Consider the following 11,479-nt stretch of genomic DNA (forward strand, 5'->3'; position numbering starts at 1 on the left):
GAAACTTGTTTACTCCCTGATGAAAGCATTCCCACTGTGTAAGTGACAGATACTGTGTCTGACTTTAAGCTTGTGTCTCTAGTGGTAAAAGAAGTTCACCCCATGAACCTTTTTCAAATAATGACACTTAATAAAGCCTCAGTACAAAAATTCTAATTACATGTGCAATTATTGATGCAGGAGCAAATTGGTCATTCTTGTTTTCCAAGAAGAAACATTGGCTATTCTTTAATTAAACAACATCCAACCCATTCCTCCACAACTTTTTTTTAGTTGAAGAACAGGACAAATTAATTGAAGGACAGGGTGATGTCCATAGAATTTATCTTCAAATTGTTGGTTGGGATCCCTACATGGTATAAAGTTCCTGCTACCAGGTAAAACCTGGAAATTTTGTAATTGCAATATGCTTCGTATCTTCCCTCAGAAACAGGGTTTGACCTGCACGTAGAGAAATAGCTAGCTCTTCCTAACCCTCCACTAACAGCCCTCACTCGTAGCAGCCTCCACTGCTTCTGTAATTTATGGAAGTGAATGCAGAGAAAGAAAAGGTATAAAGCTTCTTATTTACAGAACGCATAATTCAAATTGTGTCATGAGAACTGCATTTCAACATTTGATACAGTGCAGCTACTTGAGAGGAAAAACCATTCAAAAAAGCCATTTTCCACCATCTTATGTGCCAGCTACAATTAGCTACCAACTACTGAAGATTAACATTTTGTCAGCTGTCTTCGTAATTCAAAGGTCACGCGAGAGCAACAGGCATTCCCAGTTATATGACACCACCTGAAGGTCCCTTGTTGACCAGCAAGAATCTCTAGCAGGAGACTGTTTAGTGTTCCATGTATAAACGTATCTTACTCTGACATGACTTTCACTAGGAGCTACCCCAACACTTTCATCTAGCATTCAGCACTTAAAAGGATCCACTTCAGAATATGGCCCCTGCAACTGGCTGTGAAATAAATCAGTATTAATAATAAGATCTGACTTTTTTTTTTTTCTTCTCCTTGTTGTCTGACACTGCAGTAGCAGTTAGTTAATTTAACAAACACTATGTGGCACTTTTTTACATGATACTGTAGGGACAACCGAGAAAATGAATCTGCCTTTAAATTATTTCAGAATAGGTGGAAGTCAAGCAGCCAGACTGCTCATTTAGAGCTTAACAGTCACATTAATGAATCAGTGGAGAATTGAAATAACCACAACTTGTGTAAGTCAATTCATTCTTTTCGGTGAGCCCGTTCTGTTCTCCCCATAGGGAGGAAATGAAGCTTCCCCTGACTCTGCCTCAGGAGACAGGGTTGAACCATGGGTCTGGCATGAGGAAGCTAATCATCAGTAGAGAATATTCCAGTGCTTCTGGTGCACCTAGACATGTGGCAGCTTCCCCTTTGCCTGCACTACTCCTTTTAGGTTTTTTTGGAAGACTCTTGATGTTCTGAAATAACATCTATAGTACAGAAGAATATGAGGTGGGTAACCAAAGAGGGACGAGCAACCCTGAGTTCCCTGGTGTTGAAGAGCCTATTGTGGGCAGTAACCACAGAGTGGTGAATTCATTGTGAGGACATGGTCTGGGTTGTATCCTGGTTTTGTTTTTGTCATCATTTAGATAAACTTTCAATCTCTTTTGTGTTGACCAAAGATCACAGGAAGGAACCTGAACAAAATCGATAGTGATTACCCAAGCAATTGCATGGGTAAATCCAAGAACACAAGTGAGACACGCAAAAACTCCACTGGTCATGTTGAAAAAGGTAGGTAAACAAAAAAAAAGCACAAAAATCCTGGGAGGCCTCCATAAAGCCCAGAGCAACATCCCTAGGTACTATTTGAAGGATGAGTCCCTGCCAGAGAGTCTGGGGCTTATGGAAAGACTCCAGCCCTCTTCTGAGGGCAACATACGATGCCTCATCCATCTGTCGAAACAAAGAACAAGGATTAATAAGCAGGCAGAAGGACATCCTGTATTATTTAAAATTTTCAGAAATTAATATTAAAAAAGGAGCAGTATCTTACAGACTGGAGCATAAAATAAGTTTAAGTTAAAGGTGAAGCTGCTGCATCAACTTACCTTGCAGGGGATCCTTCTCGGTGTAGGCTGTTACTTTATGCGCTGCATTAAGTACATAGAGGAGAGGAAAGGATGATTGCCATTCCCTAGTTTGACTATGAATGAAAATTCAGAAAACTAACTAGGCACAGCTCAGCTATTAAATGAGGATTAAGAAGGCCATAACCGGTCAGTAGCAGGGAATATACATTACCAATGCTTTAATTCATTTCGGTGCTTTTTATTTGGTACAAATAGGAAGGAAATCAAATCAGTGTCTGTTTTCAGCTTGACAAATTTATAGCTTGACTTGCTTGGAACTTACACTTTGCTTTTAAAAGAAGTACACAGACAAGCGTACCAACAAACAGTCCAATTTACCCTGTACAATGTTCCTGAGAGAGGAAAGAAATGTCTAGAGTGACAGAAATCCTCAGCCTGGCACAGAAGAAAATGCCTCACTCAGCAATTTATCTTCTTAAGCACACAAGCTGACACAGTTAGCTACAAAGAGGTATTGTCAGAGGATCCCCTGGCACTCCACAAATTATGTACTCCAGTCCATCATGTTTGGTTGTTTAAACTACATGGACCTTAGTGGTCTGACTGGACAACACAGTCCCATGCTTCATAAGGAGTCACAGCTGTCTTCAGATTTGGTACATATGAAAGGCTATTCAGATTAGGTACATGTGAAAGGCTATTAAATAATCTTGTGGAAAGCATATTCTGCTCATTCTGTTATTTGTTTCATGGTTTATTTAGGGAAAATCTCTTTTCTGTGCCTCAGGTTTTCCACTTGTAACAAGTCATAGGACTGCTGTCAATATTAACTAGACCTCATAAATCTCTAGGGCAGTATGGCTGCATGCACATATATGCACTCATACACACAAGCACACATGTATAAGCAGATTTAACCTAAAGATGTCCAATGCCATCATTAAACAAATTTTAAGAAAGACTTGTAGTGAGCTCTTGTAGCGTTCTGCTGCTGTGGATTTTCCCAGCAGGCAGTGTAGGTGATGTGCACTGTAGGGACATTAACTTCACTGTTAGTTATAAGATTTTGCATTAAGCATGTTGTGCTTAAGGAGAAAGAAAACAGAAACTACATGCATCTGAAGTTTATTCCAACCACATAAACTGTGTATATGTTAATTCCGCAAGATGTACTATTCTAGTTTGAGATGCAAGCAGCAGTAACAAAAAGAATAAACAGAAAATATTGTGTCATTAACTGTATTTCAAATAGAGGGTCACAGAAAAATCCTTGTACATCATCTAGTACAGCCTCCTGCTCAGAGCAGGGCTTGTTTCACAGCTAATTCAGGTTGCTCACGTCCTTGTCTGGGCAAGTTTTGAAGATCCAGGGGCTGGAGTTGCCATGAGCTCAGGGCAGTCTGCTGCAGGGCTGCAACACTCACACCCTCAGGAATTTTAAAGACTTTTTTTTTATCTATCTCATTGTTTGCAACTTAGATCAGACTTTATTACTCAGTTCTTGATCAACATATCACTAAGATGTTAGGGTTTTTTAGCAATCAGTGGTGTGTTCTGGTTCAGGGCCACAAAACAAGGTATTGCTCTTTGAAACCAGTAATGGACCCAAACATAGATGTCAGCCACCAAAGTGCGTAAGAAAGTGTTATTCTTTGGCATAACTAACATAACATTTTTAATGAAAGTATATGTACTTCAGGACCTGGTTCAGTGAGGCATTTGAGTTTACGTTTACATGTTTAAGACTTAAGTTTTCTGATAACTCGCAGCATCAGTCAGTAGCTCCGAGACTGATCTCTTAATCTGTTCAGGTTGCATGGGAAGTTCAAGAATAATCTGGATTTTCTTTATGTTGTTTGGAAGTCTCATGTACATACCTACTGCCTTTGTCATACATTAACATACTCGGCATAAGTACATTTTCAAATGTGGCAAGCTTATAGTATGAGCAAAAGCCTTAAGGATGTAATGTTGCTGACCTTCAAAGGTTTCTATTTAGTTTTATAAGACCATGCCACTAAGAACATTTTTAAAAATCAAGATTCCTCTTAAATTTAACAAAATCATGATACATTGCTGTGATTGTGACCTTTACATTATTATAGTTCTAAACCATCTTTGTCCCAAAGGAGTGGAGATCTTATCAAAAGTGTAAGTTGAAGGAGAAAAAAAGGAAGTGTCATGGGCTGATGAGCTTATTCATTGCAATGACAAAAAGTAAAAATTATTGCAACTTGTATCACTATACCATTTTGTCTGAAGGACAAAGGACACCAGCATTGAAGCTGGATGTGCTGTACTTGCCTGCCCATCTGTTGCTACATTAAAAGTAGACAGTTGAACAAAATCTGCTATTAAAAGACCGCCTGATTACATTAAAAAAAGAAAGATAAAAGAGCAATTTGTTAGCTCTTTGCTAAAACTATACTACTGAACATGTGAATGGACCCCTGACTTGGAAAACAATTATTTTCATTCTGCCTATCTTAATTCAAATCCTGCACATTTCCACCACAGTTGGTCATTTCTGAAACAGTCACAATGAAGTGTTTTTCTTCTGTGTTAATATTGCCCTCACTATGTTTTCATTTTTAATTTCTCCAGTGCTACTCTGCCTTCTCAAAAGTCTTCTTAGGTCATTATCAAACATCAGCAATCTGGGATAATCAGTAATGCAGGAAGCAAGAGACAGCCTTTTGCTGGAGGCTAGGCCACCCCTGTATTGTCGATGACAGCAAAGCAGTCAAAGGCTTTTTTTCACGTTGGAAAACAGGGCTGAGCTTTCAAGTTGTGGTGAAGAAATAAAACTCACCAGAAAGCTGGGATCCTAGTCCTCACCTACCCTCTACCCCTTTGCCCTGTTGCAGTAATGCAAAAGGATGATAGATCCTCCTACAGGAGAACTGAAAAAATTTGGAGGATGGTGTGGTGGGAGACAGCACTTAACCCAGCACCGCTGCAACCTGGCAAACCCTGTCCTGGGTGGTACTTCTGTGGGGCTGATCTGGTGCGTGCTGGGGGGGGATGGGGCCAGCCCCAAGGAAGTGGAGGAGCACAAAGGGCTGTACAGTTGCTGGATTGCTTCCCTCACAGCTGGGACCTGTGCCAATCACAGGCGTCTCCCTCCCTCCCTCCCTCCCTCCTCCCTGCAGCAGCTGTGCACTCCAGCACCCAAATAAATCTTAATCATTCCATGGTGGCTCTTTTGTTCAACTTGGAGACCCATTTATGCAGTCAAGTTAACACAGGGCTCAGGGCTTGAATCTACATTGTTGTCTGCTTTGTGCGGTAATTTAATGGGCATGCCAAATGGTAGTCAAACAGCCCTAAACCCTGACCAACTTTTTCTATCCTTTGTGTACAGACAAGTGATTGTACAAGAGACAAAGCAGAATAGCTTGCTTGATGTAAAACAAGCTGCAGATTTTGTCATATTGTTGTCATTTCCATACTAGCTACAATTAATTATAATTAATTTCATGCAACTAAAAAAGGAGAGGCTCATACTAAGGTATATGTAGGAATAACCATCAACAATATGTGCAGCATTGTGCACACTTTGGGTGGAACAAAAAGTTTTTTTCCTGAATGTTCATGTGAGTTTGTGCTGTGTTCAACAAAATCAAAGTTTTTTGCTCTGGATAAAGAGGGAAATGGAATGTCACAGATTACAAAAATAAGTATCATGTATCAGGAAATTTTGTGTGTGTGTGTGTCCTACTTAAGAATTAGATGTTATTTCCACTATATTAATGTAACAGCATAAGACTATAATTTTCCATGTCTGAGATCCTACACATGTGATATGTTTGCTGGGAGTCTGGAGCACAGCCATTCCTCAAACATCCACAGAAAACCTGGAACCTTGGGTCCAGATCATGTTTTCCTCAAAGTAGCAGCTGTATAGACACAGTGATAGTCTGAAACTAACAGTCAGCTAAGTCCAGCAGGACACATTTTACAGAAGTCACTGTTGTGGTTTGGGCCTGGTCGGCAACCAACCCCCGCAGCTGGTCACCCACCCTCCCCCCCGACACCTGGGAATGGGGGAGGGGATTAGAGGGGTGAAGGGAGACTCGCAGGCTGAGATAGGAACAGTTTAATAATGGCAATAAAACGAGAACAATGATGATGATAGAAAAAAAAAGAACTATATAAACAGGCAATGTACAGCGTAATTGCTCACCACCCGCTAACCAATATCCAGCCCGTTCCCGGCCAGCGACCCCGAGATACCAAGATCCCACAATCGCAATCCCGGAGGCGAGAGAGAGAGAGAGAGAGAGAGCGCCCCTTCCTGACCACCCCTCCTCTATATAGTGAGCATGACGTTCCATGATATGGAATATTTCACTGGCCAATTTGGGTCTGGTGCTCTGGCCGTGCTCCCTCCCTGCTTCTTGTGCCCTTGCGCACGGGCAGGACATGGGGACTCGGAGAGTCCTTGAAGTCTCGGTAGCAGCTGAAAACACCAGTGTGCTGTCAGCATTCTTCTCATACCAAACCCAGAGCTAAATCCAAAACACAGCACTCATCTAGTCCCTGAAAAGGAATATTAACTCTATTTCAGCCCAAAACAGGACCGTCACGTCTCCTGGATCAGAATAGTCTAAGTGGTAATGATAATGCAGAGATTATTAAGATGAATTGGTTAAATTTTACAGCAAAATTTTGCCATCTTACTCAATTGACAGGTAGCTTATTGACTACTCTGTGCAGGATACAACACAGTCTTTGCACAAGTAGGAAATGTCTATGATGCTATAAAGTTCTGGAGTGTATATTTATTGCATAACAATTTAATCTTCTTGATTTGATGGGCTTTGCTACAATTATATCAGCTTAAGAAACCAGTGAAACTTTAAGGTCACACTCTGAGTTTATAATATCCCCCAGCTTTGAGGGAAATTTCCATTTGCCTTTAGGAAATGAAAAGCAGTTTTCTTCTGATTTTCAGGCTGAGCAATCTATTGTTAGCACATGGAGTCGAACACTGGAAGGGATTCTCTTACTTGAAATTATGCAAAGAAAACACATATGAAATATTTAAATAGTGACATTGTAAAATTCAACCTGCCTTGAGTGAAAGAGGAAATAATCATAGTTTGAAATATTTGCGTAGAATTATCTATTTACTATTAAGAAAAAAAAAAATCAGAAAAGTAATTGGAAGAAACATTTTATCTCCTGATGTATTCAGAAGGACTGTTGTCCATCCAGTAGTGTTGTGAGACATGAGCTGATTTTGAGGATATGATGGCTAAGTAAGCAGAAAGAACCATGTTAGTTCAGGGCTTCCAAAAAAACCCTATATCTGAATATCAAGACCCATGAAACAGAAAATCATGTGATTGCTTTAAGGAAAGGTTATGATTTAATTTTTGTTATGTAACAGAGTATAAACATTTAATGGAAGAAAAATAATAAATATAAGAATGTAAGCCACCGGCAAGAGCAAGGAAATTTGCATGGACAAACAGCTGTTTTACAGTCTTTACTTTCTGTGCTGTACATCCACCAGAGGCTAAAACTATGACATCATGGATGCTTTGCTTATGATGGGTCATTGTGTTCGCCACAGAGGGCAACATGATTAAGCTCAATCAGGCAGTCTGTCACCCAGCTGGCAGACAGTGAAATATAATATGGTCAGAGGGCAAGTCAATAAACAAATAAAGACAGAGAGACAATGTTTTTCTGGCCTATGACCACCATTTTAGTTATGTTAATCCAACAAATTAAATGCATGAAAATCTACTTAAAAGGCAATGTTATGTTCCAGCTGCCAAAAAAATCAAGAAATTGCAGTCTGATGCTTCTTCCAAAATATTAACTATGTACCTTCTCCATGTGCACACACACACAGAGTGGTTAGGTCACGCTCAGAAGTACTGCTGAATTTTCCATCTAAGGGGAACCAAATACATAAGTGAGTGAAGTAGTGTTGTTAGACCAGCTGGAACAAGGTTTTCCTCAGTCCAGTCCTTTTTAATTTGTTCTTTTACATCACATTAATGTCCTCTTTTCCTCATTAGGAAAGAGGGGAAAGAAAACCAGGTGATAATAAGTTCCCAGTTTAGCATTTCCGTTGTCTTTCATGTTAATGACTGTTCCCAAGCTCACGTCTGCACCTTATGCTATGGGGCAATGTGTAATAATTCCTCTGAATAACTAGCTCTTATGCTTGAGTATTAAACTGTAGGCTTAATTTTGCATCAGAGAATAGATCCTTACTAGACTATTTTCAACTCCTTTTCCACCATAGACCATGTGTTCAAAAATATTTTATCTGTATAGAAAATAATAAATAGGGTTTCTTTCCTGTGCTTGAAATAACATTTGTTTCTATGTTTCTATGACAGCTAATTGCAATAAGGTTGCAATCTTATTTCACTTTCTACTGTTTTAATTAGAGAATATGTTTTGAAGGCATTAAATGATTGTTTTATCTAATTAGAATAGGACCATTGTTCCTATACGTGTAGATTTTTATCCAAGTGCTTGTTCTGTACTAGCACAATTCTCTTGTGATTATATGTCTTTCTTAGACAAGCTGAAAGGGGGTCATGTCACTAAACTGAGGTTTTAGTTGTTTAACAGGAAGTTTTTGGGTCCTGCAACTGGTAATGACTGAGGCCAAGCACTGTGACACAAAATTGAATAAAAAACAGCCTCTCCAGGCAGTTTCCTGTTCAAATAATTCAAAGATTGCAAAGAGGACATTGAAGCAGAAAGTCTATGAGCTGTTTTTCTACTGCAAAGCTGAATCCCTCAGGTGGACTGTGGTTGTGCTCTCCTCCTCACAGAGCAGGGTGGGTGTTTCCTGGCAGGTGAGGAAGTGCATGTGATGGGTTTCCACATACAAAATCATGCCAGTTCAGCTAAACTGGTGCAAAACTATTTGCGGCCCCTGGTGTTGCTATTTATTTTGGTTGTGTCTAAACCTGCCTCAAACTGGCTGAACTAATAAATATGTTCAACCAAAATAAGCGTGATTTAAACCTGAAATACATGTGTCCAGACTGATTTATCCACCTAATTACACTATAGATAGAAAGAACCAAACAAACCCATCATGAAGGCAAGGTTAGAGAGAACGTGTAGATCTTTGGCTCATCACAGTATGGCTACACACAACCTCAGCTTTGGGGCTTCAGGGGCCCTCAGCCTGTCAGCAGCAGCCTGGGAAATATCTGAACCAATGATTGCAACTATTATAGACTTCATGAGCCATAAATCTTCCAGCGTTACTATTTTTCAACCACTAAGATATCTGGTGAAAAAGACCAATTCCTGAACAACCAGTCAAGCATGCCACTAAAAACACAAGCATGATGGCAGTGTTGGCTGTGTTAGCATCACACTAAGTGATGTGATGCCCAACAGGGTATGAAACATAGATTCCCACGACTGACTCCACATAGCAAGTGTAATTTCAGGTGACATCATTAGATTCCTTTAAAACAACCCTGGAAAGTCACAGAGAAGCATGAAGGGCTTGGAGCTTGGCACGCAACTGGGCAGAGGCAGGAGATGCCACCGCCTGGGTGACCTCCCTGCAGTCATACCTGCAGGGGTTAGGGTTATCCATGTTGTTTCCACCTGCAGGCAGGGGACCTGGGAGAGACACTTCTGTTTCCCACAGCTGCTCAGGGAAAACCGGAGGTCCCCAGGGTTTGCCTGAGAAAGCACAGTGCAAGTGGTGAGATTTAAAACCTCTGCCATGGCTCTTTCAATTAGACCCAAGGAACATTACACTTAGTAGGCAGAGAAGTAAACTTGCCCTTGGTGACTGTTTGGTCTTCAGTCTTTCTGTCTGGCAGGTAGTTGGCTGGGAAAAATTACACTGAGTCTGACATGCTTGTACACCCAGGACAGTTTTTAAGATGTTTGTGTCTTAATGAATTAAACTTCCTCAGGTTACTAAGAATGATGAGCCTCTGACTTTTTCAGCCTATTGCTAAACAATAGCTTGTCCATGTAAGTCCAGGCCTTTCAGAAACCTTTACTACCATTAATTAGTTCTACTCTCTCCCAGCCTTTCAGCCATACTTTCCATAGTCTCTCATTTCCAGTCTGACCGACAAAACAGTTGCTTTCAGGGAATGTAGTCTTTAATTAATCAACTTACTAGCAGATGTTTTCTACAGGCTATAATTTCTTGTCTAAAAAGACGTATTCCTTAGAAGGGAATGTAAGGCTGGTAAAAAAAAAATCAGCTGGTAGCTATAAAAACTACCTCTGTTGCAAATGTCACCTCATTGCTCAAACAGGGTGATTTGACAGCCAAATCTTTGGAGTCTCTGGTGTGAGTGCCCATTAGTGTGCCTTCTAATGAATGCTGTAGTGTTGAAGCACATTCACAAATAAAAGAAATGAGACCACTAATATTTTTCACAGTGATGGCCAAACCACAGTAGTAGCAATAATAATATTTTTTGCTGCACTATTGACCATAGTGAAAACTAGATCAGAAGAAAGGAACAGAGAATTCCAAAGCTTATAATGGGTCCTCTAAACTGTTCATCCTACTCTGCAGATCATAGTTTTACAGCTATTTACATATAGAATTCAAAGGTCTTGATATGTGCCTAGGTAAAGTTTTATCAGTGTTAAGAAAGCACAGTGAATCCCTATTCCTTAGCTGAGTTTCTTTTAGGTGTTACCATAACATAAAAGCTGATGAATAACAACTCCTCCAATCTTGAAATGTAGTTTTATGGATGCATCACCTGCAAGATCATCTAGGGGCCCAATGAGTGTCATGATTGACTCTTAGTATAAGATCGCTGCCTGTGGCTCCCAAAGAAAGCAAAGAAATACTATACAGTATTTGTACACATCTCTTTTTAAAGTTATTGAGCAGTTTTGCTTAGTACATATTTATATAGCCACTAAAGTCAATACCTATATTTCTTGCCAAAATCAATCAATCAACCAATCAATCCATCTTATCTATATATCTATTGGATTTTTTATGTAGCATTGCAAGTTCAATATTTTGCTGCTGTGTAAAAATAATAATAAATACTGATCAGAAACCTGTGTCATATCTCCAGCATGTGTAGCCTTGGAGAGGCAAAGTCCAGTGTCATCACACACGGGTGGCTGTCTGCAAGGGCAGTAGAGCTGCAGACCAGGAGTGGTGGTTGAACTGCTGTGGCTCAAACTGGTGGAAACAGCAGTGAGAACCTGAGTACCAGTGGCTGCATGAAATCTTAGTTGCTAATGTCACAAGTCCAGGCTAGAGCTGTTTTAGTGATACAACCTAGAACAGAACCTGTGGGATGTAAAATGTGTCTGACTGGGGTAATCATGGAGCAGCTGGTGCCCATTTCCATTCCCACTATCATCTAACAGAGAACTGGAAAATTCAGGATGTACTTTTTCGTCTCTTTTATTTGCCTGTCCTGC

The sequence above is a fragment of the Tyto alba genome, unplaced genomic scaffold (assembly GCF_018691265.1).
Source record: "Tyto alba isolate M040663 unplaced genomic scaffold, T.alba_DEE_v4.0 Super-Scaffold_42, whole genome shotgun sequence".
Lineage (NCBI taxonomy): Eukaryota > Metazoa > Chordata > Aves > Strigiformes > Tytonidae > Tyto > Tyto alba.